This window comes from Ceratotherium simum, chromosome 12 (genome assembly GCF_057802395.1).
Source record: "Ceratotherium simum simum isolate JZ-2026a chromosome 12, ASM5780239v1, whole genome shotgun sequence".
NCBI lineage: Eukaryota > Metazoa > Chordata > Mammalia > Perissodactyla > Rhinocerotidae > Ceratotherium > Ceratotherium simum.
In genome coordinates this window covers 25,060,590-25,078,453 of record NC_141911.1, presented here as the reverse complement: position 1 = coordinate 25,078,453, position 17,864 = coordinate 25,060,590, and the positions used below count along the sequence as shown (strand labels likewise).

The window sequence follows — 17,864 nt, the reverse complement described above, 5'->3', positions numbered from 1 at the left end:
TTATTTAGGGTGAGGAAGATTGGCCCTGAGCTAACCTCTGTGCCAATCTTCCCCTACTTTGTATGTGGGATGCCGCCACACCATGGCTTGATGGAGCAGTGTGTAGGTCTGCACCAGGGATCCGAACCCATGAACCCCAGGCTGCCGAAGCGGAGCACGTGAACTTAACTACTATGCCACTGGCCCAGCCCCTGTGACCAGGATTTTTAAGACCGTTATGCTCACAAATCTAAAGCCATGTCTTCCAATCTTGATTATATCAGTGGGAAAAAAAAGTCTCAGTTTGTTGTTGAAAGTTGTTATAACTCAAGTGGGGAATAGGAGTCCTATTTAGTTGGACCTCCCAGAAGACTCCAAGGGCAGTGCCAACTTTTATTTTTCTGTAGGATAGGTTGACATTGAACACAGTATTTCATACTTATCTTTTAGAAACAGACCACTTCAAGCTAGATCCTAAAATACCTTTTAATCCTGGGAGCTACATGGAATCCTGAGGGCACTAGAGGAGTCACAGAAGAATGTTATGAAGGGAGTAACATGCATTTCAGGTTCATTTTGACAGTAACATGTGGTGGCAGCCGAGGTTCAGAGTTACTCACTAGCTTTGGAGTCATGTGGACCAGACCTCAAATCCCATCCCTGACTTTAACTAGCTGTGTGGCCTTAGACACGCCATCTAAGGCATGTGAAGCTAGTTTATCCATCTATATAATGGGGATATTATGACTTACCTCACAATTGTTGTGAGCATTAAATGACAGAACGTAAGTGTAGCAATTAGTCCAGAGCTAGGCATATAGATTAAATTAAAGATAATTATTAATAATAAATAGAAGGAGTCAGGTTGAATAAATAGAGAAAGGTAGGAAGCTAGTGCATTAAATTAGAATGGAATTATTTTAAAGCTATTAACAAGGGTGAATAATGAGTTCAATTTTAGTTGTAATATGTTTTTAGTATTAGAGAAATATTTCGGAATAGATGTCCAGTAATGAAACATAGGGTAAAGGATGCAATGCTACAGGAACCACAGATACACAGAGATACATAGAGATGCATAGAGATGCATAATGATAAAAATAAATCCTATGGATCTATATAAGTGAACCAAGGGAATGAGCATAACATAAGATGAGAATTAAAATTTTTCCCTGGAGAAGACTTACATCTAGCAAGTGGAATGTGAGAAGGAGAAGCCAGCAAAAAGAGCCCACAAGAGAAGCACAGAATGACATATTCATGCATAAAAAAAGGAAAGAGTGTCAAGATATACAAAGGTGATCAAGAGCTTTTAAATATGTCAGCAAAAGCAATTATGGTAAGCACTATGGGGAGAAGTTTACCTATCTTTCATCTAATTTAAAATTAATTATTATTAATGTCTAATAATGTCTAAATATTATCAGACAATTTGTAAACCAGCTACAAAATTATTTGATGTATATTATAGATTAAGGAATAACACTATAAACTACATATAAAAATATACAGAAGCTTTCATTCAATGATGTGTATGACAGCACGCAATTTTTTTCTCATTCATTAATCAAATTGTAACCACAGTAAATAATTTTAATTTATTATAATTAATTTATTATAGTACATCAAGATGTCAGAAGTCATGGTAAGATACAGAACCAATGAAATATTGCCTTGTTATTGTAATTTTACAATATCCTAATCTATTTTCCTTACAAGAGATTTCTGTAGTCTTTCAAAAATCATGACACATTCTGCTCTAATTTGAATCACAAGTGGAAAAAATAGGCTGGCTTGACCTATCAGGGTGCACTTTCTTTTTATTTTCCTGTGCTAAGTTGAAACTTACCATCACCAAGCAGCAATAAAAAAAAATCTCAAGTTCCTTTACTGCTGTTGTCTGAAACACATTGAATGTATAAACAGGAAATCTTTCACAAGAACAGCTAATGGATCCTTATTTCTATTACATAACTCTTTCTTAGTCCACAATGTAGAAGAGATTTTTTTTTCCCCTACATTGTATAATTCAGAGAAAACAGTTTAGTTAGAGAAGGGGCAGCAGAGTTGCTCACTGAGGTAAATTCTTTTAAGTATTCTAATTACTTCCAGAAATGCTTTCTGCCTACCGGAATAAGGGTTTACTTCTAGTTCATGTAGTACCTGGAGGAGTTTGTGGGAGTCAGGATTAGTTTATCACCAGAGTGATGGTTCCCTTTCAAAAATTACATCCCAGACCTTTTCAAGGCCTTATATAGTAGTGCTCCAACATTGCGAATACTATTTTCTCCAGATGTCAAGCAGCTTTTGGGGAATTTCTTTCTGGAATTGTACCAGAATTATTTATTTTTATTAAATACAAAAATATCCTGGCTTCTCCTTAAAACTCATTCTTCTCTTGGCTTCTGTGACACATCCCTCTTCTGGTTTTCCTCTTTTCTCTCTCCAGACCTAGATGTCTATAATGGGTATGTTCATTTTAATGTTTCATAGGTGTTTTAATTTTGCATTTGGATGTTTCATAGGGTTCAAAACTGAACATTCAATATTTCCCAATTTCAATAAAGGATATCCTATTCTTATGTGCACATAAGAGAAATTCTGGATTTTTTGCACATTTTCCTCTCCTTATTCTTACATAGAATCAGATTTCTGTCAATTTTACTGAGAACGTGTATCTTTAATCTCTGCACTTCCCTCCGTCTCCAGTGCAACAACCTCATTCAAGTCTCCATAATCTCTGAGTCTTCAATGAGTTTCTAACTAGTCTCCCTAGTTTCCCAGTTATGTTTCTTATATTCTCCCAATCCTTTCAGTAACCAGTATTGGAGTAATCTTTGTCAATAAAAAGGATTATTTCGATTCTCTCATATAAAATATTTTAGTCTTTGCTGATTGCACGTAGGATAATATCTTAAATAGTTTCCCTCATCTAGCAGGCTCTTTATGATTTTGCCCTTGCCCATTTCTACCACGTTATTGCAAACTTATTAACTCACTTCACTTGGGCTGCATTGGTGCGTCTGTGTATTTGTGTGTGTGAGTGTTTGTGTTGTTTCTTTTCTTCATTCAGTTCTTCAAATCTATTACCTCAGCTTCCTTCTATACTATCAGCTCCTGAAGATAGAGACTGGGTCTGTTCAACATTTTAGCACTCAGCACGTATTATCTAAACAATGAGTACATTATTCAGTGTAGCCTTAACATCAGTTGCAATTTAATGAAATTAACATTTTATGCTGATCAAATGTAGTGATCAAAATATGAGATATATTTAGTTGTATATACAGTTTTCTTCCTAGACATTAAAATTCTCTGTAGCTTTCTAAAATCAAGTTGTTATTTTTTGCCATATAGGACTAACACAAGATCAACCATTTTGCAGTATATTGTAGTTGGGGGAATAAAAGAAGGAAAGAAAGCTGGGAATTTTCACATTTATTAATTTGTGTCATGCTATTAAATGGCAACTTTTTCACTCTGTCTTTAAGCTCTTTCAGGAAGAGAAGACCGTGAAAGCAAACATCAAATGTGATTTATACTTGGCTAATAAAATGACTTCCTCCCTCTCTCACTTGCCTCTGGAAATATTTAAGTTTATTGTTAATTCAGGAGGAGAGAGACAGAAATAGAATGAGGTGTTCTAGGCTTCAGCTCAAATCCCAACCTTTTGCTTTATAATTTGAGGGCATTTATCAAGTGGTCTCGGTTCCATACATATATATTTTATATTTATAAACATATACATTGAGTATTATGCCATGTTATATTTGCATGCTTACTTGCTATCTTGAAATTGTCTTTTAATTATAGTCTGTTTCCCTAAGTAGATAATATACTCTTTAAAATTAATGCCCTAAGTAATACAAAGTATTAATATATTTAATTAGCCAATGTCTCAAATCATTAATTACTAATTACTTTAATGAACATTTTCTATGTGACAGACATATCGATATTTGAGCAAAAGCATAGGCAGGCAATTTAAAAATGAAGAAATACGAATATTTTAAATATGTGGAGAAATCATGTTCAACTTTGGAACTAATCAAATACATTCAAAATTTTATATATATATATTTTATTTATATATAATTATTTGGATATCATATAAATGATGAAAAAATGTGTTAATGTTTGACAGGGAGCAAAGTAAATGGCATACTCAAGTATTACTTGTGTGAAAATAATTTAGTAAAGTCTTTTATGAAAGAAAGAAAGCAATGCATAATAGGAGCAATGTATATCCACAAACTTTGGTTCCATAAACCAACTAACAAGCCTTTATCCTTAGGAAAGAATTCAATAGACAGAAAAAAATTCACGCTGTAAAATGTTTACTTCAGGGGTGTTTTGTGTGCAAAAATTAGAGAAAATTAAATATTGAACAATAGGGATTTGCATATAATATAATGAAAGTGAGAGAAATGCGATACAAATTTCTGTCTATAGTATGCTTACAACTACATCATACAAATAAAATCTGCATCAGAAAAGGATGAAGGTAACCAATCCAAAACTTAATCAAATATACATATAATTGTAGAACAGCATAATTTTAACTAAAATAACCTTTTTAAAAATTAGGGAAACAGTTAAACATAGTGTTGAAATGAAGAAGAAAAAACATCTTGAAGTTAGTTTCCCATTTATCCCATTCTATTGATCATCTACAACCTTGTGTCTGTTTGAACGCCCCTCTTCCCATCCATCTTGTTTCTTTTTCTATTATTCCATTATTAGTGTATTGTACCAATTAGACGGTCAAACCAAAAACCTAGATGTCACCTTTTCTTTCTTTTACTATTTCAAACCAGTTAATATCTCTTGTAGATCTTATTTTCTAAGTCTTTCTAGAACAACTTTTTCTTCAAAACCATTGACGTTGTTTTAGTTTAGGCACTCATAATCTTTCGCTCAGTCTTGTCTGAACCCTCTTATTCTTCTCTCCATCTCAAATAATCCCCACTTCCTTCACAAATCTGATTTCTACAATATTGTCAAAGTGATTTTCTAATAACTTAGGACTGTTATTAAATTTTTGGTCCTATTCTCTCAGTGACTCCTTATCATTAACTGGATGGTATCTAAACCCATTAGCCTGATGTAAATGGGTGTACATTCTGCCTCTTCCAGGCACCTTGTCTACAATAAAACTGAAATCATTTTAATTCCTTAATGTGACACACTCTCAAAACTGTGTTCCTTTGTAAACGCTAGACCCTCTTCTTGGTGTGCCCTCTTTGGTTATGTCCTAGGCCATACTTACTTCTCTAGTCTCACAAACTATCATCTCCTTGAGCAATCTTCTTTGAGTCTCCTAGACAGATTTTGCTAGTGCTAACCTTGTATTTTAAGTCTTCTCATGCAGCAGTGATCCCACTGTGAAAAGATAATGAATGATGTTTATTTCACTGAGCAGCTGAGAGGGAGAATGTGGTAATATGTGTAAGTATTTTAAAACATAAAAGATTCTCAGTGAGTGATAATAACTATCAAGGAGGGAAAGTATACAAAATTTATTAGAATATTGGCTCCATATTCAGACACATCACAGAATAGTAGTTACTGGTTATGTAACTATAACACACTTCTTTTTTTTTTCTTGGTGAGGAAGATGGGCCCTGAGCTAACATCCATTGCCAGGCTTCCTCTTTTTGCTGAGGGAGATTAGCCCTGAGTTAACATCTGTGCCCATCTTCTTCTATTTTGTTTATGGGACGCTGCCACAGCATGGCTTGATGAGCGGTGCCTAAGTCCTCACCCGGCATCCAAACCTACGAGTCCCGGGCTGCCAAAGCAGAGTGCACAAACTTAACCACTATGCCACCGGGCCGGGCCCCACAACTTCTTAATCTATCTGAGTTTCAGTTTCTTTATCAGCAACATAGGAATAATACCACTGCTGTTGACATTATGGCTGACTCACCACTCAGCCCACCTTCCCCAGCTATAAGCCTTGATTATTCTAACAGCAGTGATTCTCAAACAAGGGTGAATTTTAGGGAATTTTCAGTGGTGTCTGAAGAACTTTTCATTTTTCACAACTTGGGAGTGTTACCAGCATCTAATAGGTACAGATCAGGGATGCTGATAAACATCCTACAAAACACAAAAAAGTCCTCCATAATGAAGAATTATCTGACTCAAAACATGAATAGTGTCAAGGTTGAGAAACCCTAGTCTAATAACCAATCACAGATATCCCAGGTGCCGTGCCAGTTTTAAAACATCGGCTCGTGGCATTCTGCTACAGATAAGTATTTGTCCAGAGTGTATGTAGCTTAAGTCAATATAATTGGATTCAAATGCAGAAATTATAGTTAAGACTAGAGTCTCCCTCTCACCCACTCCACACCTCTCCATCCACCCCTTATCTCCCTCTTTCTCCCTTCCTCCTCCTCCCCTCTCTTTCTTCATTTTCTACCCTCTCACTAAAGGTGAACAAGAAAACTTGTAGCTCTGATTGATATCAACATTCATCTTAAGACTGCAGGGAAATCTGTTATAGTAGAGACAAGGGAGAAAAGTGATGAATAGCGTGGGATTTTGGATGACCTTGCTGACTTCTTCATGAGCTATCTCCCTTGCTAGACCACAAACTCCATAAGAGAGGTTCTGTATAATGTGTTCACCATCCAGTGCATAGCACAGTATCTGGCACACATTAGGTGATATATAAATGGTAATTGTTTTATTGTTTTGTTTTAATGTCTGTCTTTTCACAAAAGCATAAGTTACTTAAGAGTTTCCCTTTTTCCATCACAAAGATGAAATATTATTTGTTCAATCATATATATATATTAGAATACCTGGTTTCTAATCTTGGCCGTGCCTATTTACATCACATCATAGTGTTCAAGCATGCAGGAATTTTTTTCTGTTAAGCGATGTATTCCAGGTGTCTGGAAGAAGGAATGTTTGGCATATACTTGGCCCTCAATAAATTCATAATGAGTGAATAAATATCACTTAACCTTTTTTTGTGTGTGTGAGGAAGATTAGCCCTGAGCTAACATCTGTTGCCAATCTTCCTCTTTTTGCTCAGGGAGATTGGCCCGGGGCTAACATCCATGCCCATCTTCCTTTACTTTATATGGGACGCCGCCACGGCATGGCTTGATAAGCGGTGTATTGGTCTGTGCCTCCGATCCAAACCGGTGAACCCCGGGCCACCAAAGCAGAGCGGGAGAACTTAACCGCTATGCCACCAGGCCGGCCCTTCACTTAACCTTTTTGAGCCACAATCGTTTCTGTAAAATAGGACTAATAATACTTATCTACAGATTTTATTAGGATTCAATTAGATAAAGTAAGTTAAGTGTTGGGCACATTAAATGTGCTTAATACATATTAATTCCTTTTCTGTCTTTAGTTTTCCAAACAATTTTCTGCTTGAGAAACATTTTGGACAGCTGGATACTCATCAAGTGTACTAAATGGGTCAAAGTCTTGACGTAATGAAAACAAGCCAAAGGAATGACAGACAAGAGAGAGTAAAACTTGTTGATGCATGAAGATGCCTTAATAATATGTAGATAGGTTTTAAATGAGTAATTTCATTTAAAAATGAATTATAATTTAATTATAATTTAATAATTTATATTAAAATATAATATAATTTATTTAAAAATAATTCTAATTTAATTTTAAAAATATATAGCCACTTCTTTGAAAACTATAGGCTTAGTAAACAAATATCATTTTCTCACAAGAGCAATTGACTATTATAGGAATATCTGATCACTCTTACAAACAAGTGATGCAGAACTATCCAATTCATAAAAGCAAATACTTAATAAATTAATTATAGTTCCTTGGTATTATAAAGAATTTTATAATGAGGTTCATTAACACATAGTAGATGTTAATATAGTTTTACCTTACGTAATGGATGTAGAACTTAACATAGATACTAGCTAACTAGTCTGTACATCTTTGCACTTTTAGTAATGAAGATTTTCCATAAACATTTAACTACTTTCAATTTTCAAAATCAAGAAGAGTTTCTGTGTTTGTTTTATAAATAAATTAATTCTTAATTTGTGGGAAATTTACTATTTTAAATTTTTATTTGTGACTTTTTGTATTTGTTAGAAGAATCACTGCAATCAAGATGGCAAATTTGCCACAATTTTTAAAAAGCAACACAGGACAGACAATGGACCTAGCAACAAGTTAGACAACAACAAGTTACCCAGTGTCATGTTGTGTATAATATAATCCTACATCATGACTTTTCAAAATGTATCATGAGGTACATAGGAATTAATATTCTCCATTTTCAGGGAAAGACCCAGCTATCAAATGTTTACCAAATGCTTGTTAAAGGCTTATTTGACCATCCGCAGTCAGATTACCCATTTTCCAAACTGATTTATTGTTAATATAATGAATATGTAAATTGAAGTGATGACTAAGCAATAGGCTTGCCACTATTAACTGTGTGACTTTGGGCAGGTTACAACATCACGGTACCTCAATTTTCTCATTTTTAAAATGGGAATAATTATAGTATCTGTTTCACAAGGCGTTTGCATGAAACCAGTCATCTGATTCTTGGAAAACACACAGAAAAGCGTCTGCACATCATAAATGCACAGTCACAAAAGCTGTTATTATTACAATTATCGTTACTTCAAGAACGTAATAAAGTTAATGTTTTAACCACTAAACTGGTATTGTGTGTCCATTTCACAATTCCATATTTTATTCACACCAAAATATATTGCTTAGTAGGAAAAAAAAACAGAAAACAAAGTTTATTGCATTCCGGAAGGGTCTTTCATAGCCCAATGTGGTGGCTTTAAAAATGTTTAAAAATCCACTCAAGACCTTTATAAAATTTCACATTCCTGGTCTCCTTTCTGAAAGGATTTGGTTCAGAAAGCATTGGGCAAGGCTATATCTATACTACTCAACTTCTTGGTTGAATGTGTATACACGTATACTATTCAATATATACTATTCAATAGTATGTGTATATATTATTCAACCCGAATATATACATATATTTTTCTTTTTATATATGAAAAGTATTTATTTGATATTGTATATCTGCAGATATAATTACTCCATCTCTTGTTCTCTTGGTTCTCACTCGAGGTCTCTTGTTACATTATATAAAAAATGGTTTTTTTATTTGGAGTCATATTTGATGAAACTTTTTTCTGTGAAACTACAAAGAGCCCTAAGGTTAAAGTTTGCAAAGAAAAACTTTTTACTGCTTGCTTTTATCTGGTGTCTGGGGGATGCTATCATCTCAAATCCCATTTAAAATAAAATCGGTGTCTGAGGTTTGTCATAGTGTGGCTATCACATGAATTAGAGCTGAAATCTCAGTGAAGAGACAGTTTGTAATTATTACTTTTAAGAGTATTTTCTTCTTACTCTACCTACTGCCAAGACTGAGATAGACAGTTTACTCATGGCTTCCTCTGAAAAGTAGATTTATTTCTATTTCATTGAGGTTTTGGCTTTTGAAAGTCTCAAAATTAGGTAGCGGTGTTTTATAAGACTCTCCTTTTCACACGGGCTTTTTGCCTAACATCATCGAAAACACGAAAGCGCAGTGTCACCATGTGTGGCCAATGCTTGCTGATCAGCTGGTAGTTTCAAAGATTATTTACAATTTTGGATTCCTGCTATTACTTTGCTTTTGACCTATGAAGAGTATCGTCTTTTTTTGCCACTTAACTGATTGATTTACAAAAGTGTTTTGGGTTTTATGTGACATTTGCAGCATTATGTTTTCATTTGGATGATTGTTTTAAGTTATTTACTGCATCATACAGCCACACTGGAAGTCATTCTTTTTCTACTTTAAAAAATGCTCAATTCATGCGTATCTTCTCATTTCTAGTATAACATTACTCATAAAACTGTAAAGATATGAAATTTATTCTGAATTTGTTGCAAATTAAATGTTTTAATAAAAATACAAATTTATTAGACAGAAATCTAAGCAAAAATAACTGTCCTATTCCTTGAATGACATATTAAAATGTGAAAAGTGGGCTTTGAATTATTAAATAAATTGTCAAGAATATTCTTAATGACATTTCTCTAGGCAAACTTTATGGATCTATTTTGAATATTTTATAGAATATGTATACATCATTCAAATGATTTTTGAACACATCTTCTATGTTATCATCAGGAAGAAACATTAAAGTACACTTGATCAATGAAGAAACATAGAATAGAGAAGAAAATTTCAAATGATGATTAGGGTAGCACTGTATGCGTTTTATCACATTCATGTAAGTTGGGCCAATAATTATCTCTATTGGAATAGCCCTCTGGGGAAGCTAAAATATTCATATCTTAAAATAAGTCCTAACTAAAACCAAAAAAATGGTTATGCTATAATGCAGTGTTTAAATGTGTTGTTAAGTGGCTAGTAATCAAAACATTCATTTTACAGTAATATGAATATTTTCAAAAGTTAAGGTATTTATTTTATTTAAATTTCTTGTAATAAACTATCATGACTTCTTTCTATAAATTACTTCACAGAGTGCATAATGCTATTATAATGAAGAACAATTTGTAACAGTGTTTATATTAAGATATAATTACATTGCTAATATATTAGAGAAATATATTTTTACCAGTCAGAAAATATTTTTACCTTCCTTAAAATAAACATTTAAATTTTGTATTTAACTATTAAATAAATTAAATTAAATAAATTTAAACTATTAAAAATTTTTTAATAATATTCTTGGGGCTGGCCCAGTGGCCCAAGCAGTTAAGTGCGTGTGCTCTGCTGCGGTGGCCTGGGGTTCTCCGGTGTGGATCCCGGGCGCGCATGGACGCACTGCTTGTCAGGCCATGCTGTGGCAGCATCCCATATAAAGTGGAGGAAGATGGGCATAGATGTTAGCCCAGGGCCAGTCTTCCTCAGCAAAAAACGAGGAGAATTGGCAGATGTTAGCTCAGGGCTGATCTTCCTGACACAAAAAATAATAATAATAATAATAATATTCTTACTAAAAATTTAATCCGATGTTCACTTTTGTTAAATGAATATATATTTATATTTTAATATCTTTATATATTTATACAGATTTATGAGTCTATTTATAATTCTATAATCAAGAGTAATATGAGTATTTTCCCCTTCCCTTTCCTAATTTGCTTGTGATTATGAAAATAGTAAGTATGCACATACATTGTGGTTTCATGAACTGAGAAGTTCAAATCCAAGAATTTACCATGATTTCGCAAATATTATTGGGGTTTATTTTTACTTTAGCTATCTATGTAATTTCTTCAACTCCTTATTTGATAATTTGTATAAAGTAGACCACAGAGGAGGTGGATGTATAATCTCATGATTTTGATCAATAGGTGTAACCTAATCAGTGATCAATGGGTATTTACATCTTGCATCCTCCTAAAACAAACTAGGAGACCTAAGAAATAAGAACAATTATTTTGAAACTAAAAAGAAAAACAGAGAAAACAAGGATTATGAAATTTAAGATAAAGGAAAAAAAGGCAATAATAAGGGTAATAGAGTTCTGATTATGAAATGTAGAATAGAATATCCTAGCAGCCAACACCAAAGGTGGAACATCAAGCTTATTGATATAGTACTATTCCTGAAAAGATCACATTTTATTCCATTTAAATGCCTGTTCCTATGGACATTAAATTTAAATAAAATAAATGACAATGATAGCAAATTCTAGAAACTTTCTCCCCATATAAAATCTTATTTAATTTTTCTATCCATTTTTTTAACATAGATATTATTATCCTAAGCTTACAGATGACACCACTGAGCTCAGAAATTTTTATTTTCTAAGGATTCTCAATTTTTCTGCTACTACAACCTCTCCCCTAGATATCAGATTTGTATTTTGAATTTCCCACTCAAAATCTCCACTTAAATATTTAATACTCACTCCAAAAGCCTAACTGTTTTTCTCCATTTTTGAACTTCCTAGTCTTCCATCTTTCCCCTGTCAATAAATAACTGATTTCTGAGGTCAGTAGATACTTTGGTGTTATCTTTTACATCTCTCTCTGTCTCACCCCACCCTCACCCTATATTAGAACAGCAGCAAATCCCATTGGATCTGTTTGCCAGTCATATTCAGAATCCAAGAAATTCTCCCCACTTCCACTGCTATCACAGTGCTTTAAGCAGCATCATCTCTCAGCTAGTGTCTAGACTACTGTAATAGCCTCCTACCTGGGCCCCTTTCTTTCATTTTCTGAATCTGCAACCTATTTATCATACATGAGCCAGAGTGATTACTCTAAAATATAAATCAGAATATATAAATAATATATAATATATAAATAAATGTATTTATTTATTGAATATATAAATATATATGAATATATAAATAAATCAGTACAGTTCACTGTACTTCCTCAGATAAAACATTCCAATGACTTTCTCTCATTTAATGGGATAAAATCCAGACTTCCTACTAAAGTGTCTAAGTCTCTGCAAGAGCTCATCTCAGGCAGGTCTCCAACATCATCTCCACCCAGCCTCCCTTTCTTCTCTCTTCTTCAGCCACAGAGACAGCGTACAACTCTGTGGAAGATCAAAATTGGCCACCCCAAAATATGTCTCTTTACCTTTATTATTTTCTCTGCTGGACATTTGACCTCCCCCACTAACTGCCTAAATGAATTTAACTTTGGGTATGGATAATTTACATCTGTAAAGGAAATCTCCATTTGTAAAGGTATCTCCCTCTCTGTACCAGGAAGAGGGGGGATGACCTTATCTCTAGAAACTCTCATCAGTATGGAAGGAGAGGACTTAAATCTGCATACTCTTGATTACTGTGATTTCTGTCTCCTTCCCCACCCCTAACATCCTCCTTTGTCTTTATCTAAATCTATTTAAGTTGATAACCTCTGCCATTTGTTGAGAAACTCAGTTTCCCTGGTTTCTCCCATGTATACATGTTACTAAACTTTGTTTGATTTTCTCCTGCTATTCGGTCTCATGTAAATTTAATTTGCTGCCCAGCCAGGAAGGACCCAGAGTGGGTAGAGGATAGCCTTCCTATCCCTCAACTCCTTGAACACATGCAGCACCCTTCTGCCTCAGAACCTTTTCAGTCCTTTTGCCTTCTGCCTTGAACTTCCTTTTCCTGTATTGTCACATGGCTAGCACTCCTTGCTTCATTCAATTCTCTGCTCAAATATCATCTTATGTGAAGAACCGTCCAAGAACTTCTAAAATCTTATATTTTTCCTCCAACCCTAGGACAATTCTCTCTCAGTTTTTCTTGCTTACACCTGCACTATCCAATATTATATTTTAACTTATTTATTTCCTGATAGTCTGTTCTTTGCCACTAGAATGTTAGCTCCATGGAAGCAATAGCATTGTTTCTCATGCCTGATTCCCTGATTTTGAATACAGTGATTTCTTAAATGTTAATTTTCATTAACTCTTAAGTATCATTTATTAACCATATCATCAGACATCCTTCCCAAGATCCTTAATCACATTGGCAAAGAACTTTTTCCCTATATGGTAACATTCACGTTTTTCATAGATTAGGTCCTGAATATCTCTTAGGGGGCCATTATTCAGTCTACCACATTGATTTAATTTGATTTAATTTAAACATAAATATTAAATATAATAGAACCTTGACTCTTGTCTACTTAATATTTATCTCTTTTTAAAAAAATATTAAGCTAATGCCCATATATTGTTGAACTGTAAAATGGTACAGCCACTATGGAAAACAATTCGGCAGTTTATTAATAAGTTAAACACACACTTACCATATGACCCAGCAAATCTGTTCCTAGGTATTTACCTTAAAGAAATAAGACTTAGGACCACACAAAAACCTGTGCACAAATTTTATAGCTGCTTTGTTCCTATTTACCAAAAACTGGAAACAACCTAATGGTCCTTTATGAGTGAATGGATAAACAAACTGTGCAATATCCATACAATGGAATACTACAACAATAAAAAAAATAAACTATTGATATACACAATGACATAAATGAATCTCAAAGGTATTACACTAAGTGAAAGAAATCAGTATCAAATGGCTTTATATTGTATGATTCCATGCATATAACATTCTGGAAAATGCAAAACTACAGGGAAAGAGAAGAGATCAGTTGAAGGAAGTAAATTATATTAAAAATTTAAAAGTTAATACCTTAGAGACAGGCACCTCCACACCCTAAGGATTCCTGGTATAAGGGGGAACGTTTATCGATCCTGACTGACTCTATTCATAGAAGACTCGCCCTAAACTGTTCGGGGAAAATTGAGAACAAGAGAGTGCTCCAGAGGGATAAGTTTGGGAGGGTCGGGGTGGAGGGGGTCCAGATGGGGACGCGTGTGTGTAACCTGATAATTGCTTCGCGCCATAGCAATTCGCGCCATAAAATGTAACTGTTTAAATGTTTTAAATTAGCCAACCATGTAAGACCGCGCCAACCTTTTCCCGCTTTATGCTTCCGAATCCTATAAAAGAGCTTGCCCCTTAAGGTTCGGGGTCGACCCCTCTGTCTCCTGCGAGAGATACGTGTCGACCCGGAGCTCCGCTTAAAACCTCGTGCATTTGCATCAAGCTCGGCCTGCTGTGTCTGTGGGTCCGCGCCTTCCCGAGACTGGAGTTGGATTTCCTTTTTGGAATCCTACATTTGGGGGCTCGTCCGGGATCTGCGCGGTCACCCCAGACTCCGAAGACCCCTTGGAGGTAAGCCTGAGTGACTGGGTGTGCGAGTGTGTGCGGCGCCCATGAAGCATTGCTTTGGTCTCGGTATCTGGGCAGCCGCCGCTGGGCCGAGAGGGCCCAGCGGCTGCAGTGGCAGGACGTGCTGGGAACTGCAGGCTGCAACCCTGGGGACGCCCCAAGGGACAAGGGGAGTCAGGAAAGCCTGACTACCCCTTTCAGGTAGAAAAAGCGGCACTCTTTTTCCCAGGGAGGACACGAAAACCCCTCCCGTCTGAAACCGCCTTCGGTTGGCTTGTACAGACACCAACCGGGCAAAGTTGTTTTTGTCTTGCTGTGTTTTTGATGTTCATTGTTCTGTTTTTGTTCGTTACGTGGACCTCATTTGACGGGATGGGACAGACTATGACGACCCCCCTCTCTTTGACCTTAGACCACTGGACTGAAGTGAGAGCGAGAGCGCACGATTTGTCGGTAGAAATAAAAAAAGGGCGTTGGCAGACTTTTTGCGCCTCTGAGTGGCCCTCCCTCAATGTGGGTTGGCCCCCTGAGGGGACGTTTAATCTAACTGTTATCCTCGCGGTGAGGGCTATTGTTTTCCAGGAGAAACCGGGGTCCCATCCTGACCAACGACCATATATTACAGTGTGGCAGGATCTGGTGCAGAACCCACTCCCGTGGGTTAAGCCATGGGTAAAAGCAGAAAAACTAAGCCCCCGAGTCCTGGCGCTGCAGGATGCGGAGACACGGCAAAAATCGAAATCAACTCGAACAGCGGAGTCGGAGACCCCTTCGGCCCCCCCCGGGGTCTACCCTGAGATTGAGCCTCCTCCCGAATGGCCCCCTTTCTCGCCTCCCCCTTACCCCTCCCCCGCTCCAGGATCGCAATCAGGACGGAGGGCGACTGGCTCGGGTCCCTCCGCTGGAACCCGAAGCCGCCACGGAGCCACTCCGGACGGGCCTGATACCACGGTGGCGCTCCCGCTAAGAGAGTATGGAGCTCCTGCGGGGCCCAACCAGCTGTCACCCCTCCAGTACTGGCCTTTCTCTTCCTCAGACCTGTATAACTGGAAAAATAACCATCCCCTTTTCAGAAAACCCGCCGGATTAACCGCCCTGATAGAGTCCCTAATGTTTTCCCATCAGCCCACTTGGGATGACTGTCAACAGCTCTTACAGGCACTCTTCACCACGGAGGAGAGAGAAAGAATCACACAGGAAGCAAGAAAGAATATCCGAGGCACCAACGGGCAGCCGGCAGCGATAGCTGAGGCGGAAGAAGGGTTTCCGCACAACCGACCCAACTGGGACTATAACACGGCTGAAGGTAGGGGTCGCTGTCCGCTACCGCCGGGCTCTAGTGGCGGGTCTCCGGGAGCCGCAAGGCGGCCCACCAATTTGGCTAAGGTAAGAGAGATTCAGCAAGGACCCACTGAACCCCCTCCGTTTCTAGAACGATTGATGGAGGCTTACCGCAGGTACACACGCCTTTGATCCGTCCTCGGAAGGGCAGAAGGCCTCTGTCATTATGGCCTTTATTGGACAGTCAGCCCCAGATATAAAGAGGAGATTACAAAGGCTAGAGGGGCTGCAAGACTACGACCTGCGGGACGTAATAAAGGAGGCTGAAAAGGTGTATCATAAAAGGGAGAGTGAAGAGGAAAAGCGAGAGAGAGAGAGAAGGGAGGCTGAGGAGAGGGAAGACAGGAGAGACAGGAGACGAGAAAAAAAACTAACTAAAATACTGGCCGCAGTGATAAAAGCGACAGGGCCAGATCACAGACAGTCAGGGAACCTGGGCAACGCCCCACGACCAGGCTCACGCAGACGGCAACCCTTGGACAAGGACCAATGTGCCTATTGTAAGGAGAGAGGACACTGGGCAAGGGAATGCCCCAAGAAAAGGGCCACACCCAAGGTGTTGTCTTTAGGAGAGGACGAAGAATAGCGGGGACGGGGCTCGGGCCCCCTCCCGAGCCTAGGGTAACCCTAACTGTTGAGGGGACCCCTATGAGTTTTCTGATTGATACTGGGGCTGAATATTCAGTACTGAAGCAACCTTTGGGGAAATTAAAAACTAAAAAGACTCTGGTTGTTGGAGCCACTGGGCAGAAACAATACTCATGGACTACTTCCCGGACAGTGGACTTGGGGAAAGGAAGGGTGTCCCATTCCTTCCTAGTGATTCCTGAATGCCCGACCCCGTTGCTAGGTCGAGACCTTTTAACCAAACTGAAAGCTCAAATAGATTTTGCTCAACCTCGGCCTACAGTATCCTGGTCCGCACCTACCACCATGATATTGGCCCTGGAGCTAGAGGAAGAATATCGGCTCCATCAGCAGCCTAAGCCTAGAGCTCGGCTCAATACCGATAAGTGGCTGATCGAATTTCCAACGGCATGGGCTGAAACCGGGGACTAGGGACGGCTACGAATTCCCCAGTCGTGATAGATCTTAAGGCCGGAGCCCTCCCGATAAGGGTGCGTCAATACCCAATAAGCAAAGAGGCCAGAGAAGGAATCCGCCCCATATCCAGAGGCTGCTCCAACAAGGAATCCTGGTTCCTTGCCAGTCTCCTTGGAACACCCCCTCCTGCCTGTAAAAAGCCTGGAACTAATGATTATAGGCCGGTCCAGGATTTGAGAGAAGTAAATAAGAGAGTGCAGGATTTACACCCTACCGTGCCAAACCCATATAACCTACTCAGCTCCCTCCCCCCATCACGAAAATGGTACACTGTCTTGGACCTGAAAGATGCATTCTTCTGTCTACGGCTTCACCCAAAAAGCCAATTACTTTTTGCTTTCCAGTGGCGCGACCCTGATATGGGGATCGTTGGACAACTGACTTGGACGAGACTACCTCAAGGTTTTAAAAACTCCCCTACCCTGTTTGATGAAGCCCTCCACAGGGACTTGACTGATTATAGGGTTAAAAACCCTCAAGTGACTCTTTTACAGTATGTAGATGATCTACTGTTGGCGGCGGAAACCCCGGGAGACTGTGAAGAAGGGACCAAGCGCCTCCTGGCCGAGTTGGGTGAGTTGGGATACCGGGCGTCGAAAAAAAAGGCACAGTTGTGCCAGGAAAAAGTAGTCTACTTAGGCTACACACTAAAGGACGGCCAAAGGTGGTTAACCGACGCACGGAAAAAGGCTGTGACCCAGATTCCGGCCCCAACCTCCGCTCGCCAGGTAA

General features: G+C 37.9%; 1 protein-coding gene across 4 annotated transcripts in view; it reads right to left on the bottom strand.

The window, feature by feature from the left end:
• FSTL5 (follistatin like 5) overlaps positions 1-17,864 on the bottom strand; it is a 732,413-nt gene that overhangs the window by 413,351 nt on the left and 301,198 nt on the right. The gene's annotated exons all lie outside the window — the stretch shown is intronic.